Consider the following 1531-nt stretch of genomic DNA (forward strand, 5'->3'; position numbering starts at 1 on the left):
TGATGGCCATGACAATGCTATCTCGAAGCCCAATGCTAAATGTTTCTTGCTCAACTATCCAAACACCGTTGTATGGGTAATGCCATGAAATTTCTCTCCCCTTACCTAAAGGGTTTTCTACATTATATCTTGTCACGGATATCATGCTCTGCTTGTCCTTGGGAAGGATATACCCCTAAAATATGTGTTCAAACATATTTTTCCTTTCCATTGTTTGTTTAACCTTTCTTGTGATTTATATGATCCAAGCAGAAATATTCTCCTGCTTATGTAAACACCTCGGTGTACAATTCTGTCAGCACGACCCTGTTACTATTGTTAATGACATTCCTGTAGCCACCGATGGACGAGAACTTTGCCTATTGGCCCACCTTGTTTCAACGAGCAGGAAAATGGTTCTCTTCGTCACTCACCCTTGGTATCGATGTTGTTGTCGACATAACTGATTGGCTATCCTCTGACATGCCTTGCTTACATGATCGTGTAAGACATCACCGCCTTCCTACTTTTAACCCACATGGTGGGCCATAAAGCACAGTTCCACAGGATCGAAACCTGACTCTCCTGCACACCCCGGTTTCCAAGTTATTCCTCGCGTGTGGCCTCATACGTAATACATGGGCCACTGTCCTAGTGATCTATTCTGGTAACAGACACAATACTTAATCTCGTTGCTCTGGACCCATATCGCACTTTGTTTCAGACATCAAACGATTGCCTTTCCATTTGAAACTTCTCATCGTACCATCTTACCTTGCTCTCGATATCTTCTTATGTTTTAACTCGAGAGTTACTTTTACCACATTCCCCGAGTTATAAACCAGATAGCCACCTTGTAGAGTTCCGTTCTTCCGAAGCTACCCCTTATCGTTTTCGTAAGTACGATGGATTTTCCGAAGAAAGGATGTCGACCTTATCATGATGACCTCAGGCTGAGGTATGAAGACATCCGGGTTATGGATCGACCTCCTCGAGGAGAGAAACTAATACCAAGAACATTCGCTAGAATTTCGTAACCAAAACCTTCCCCCTTACACATCTTAAATCTCGGGACAAGATTTCTTGTAGTAGAGGAGAATTGTGACACCCCGATAGTTAAGCTACAGTAAACCACTGTTAAAGATGCCAGGTCATCATAATTAAAATTTTGCTAAACCTCGCTCGTTTCAAAATTAGTTCACATACAAATTCAAATAAGAAATCAAATTATAGTTTCATAAAATAGTGAATTGAAAATGTTCATTAGGTTTTAAATATTCCTTAGATAATTATCATGCATCAATCAACATTTTTCTAAAGGTTTAAAATGCCCCTGGATATGAAAACAGTAACCAAGAGCACCACATTTAGGTCATTTCCATTTAATAAAAATACGAAACAACTACTAATCGCTCCCAAACTTTTTAGTGGCAGTGAGGTATGTTGAATACTAAATGTTGAAACCAGCCACGCATTTTACAAGAATGGATTATTGTTAAAAGTGCAACAGAAAACAAAATAGAAAACAAAACAAAACAGAACAAACAAAAAA

The sequence above is a fragment of the Triticum aestivum genome, chromosome 4B (genome assembly GCF_018294505.1).
Source record: "Triticum aestivum cultivar Chinese Spring chromosome 4B, IWGSC CS RefSeq v2.1, whole genome shotgun sequence".
Classification (NCBI taxonomy): Eukaryota; Viridiplantae; Streptophyta; class Magnoliopsida; order Poales; family Poaceae; genus Triticum; species Triticum aestivum.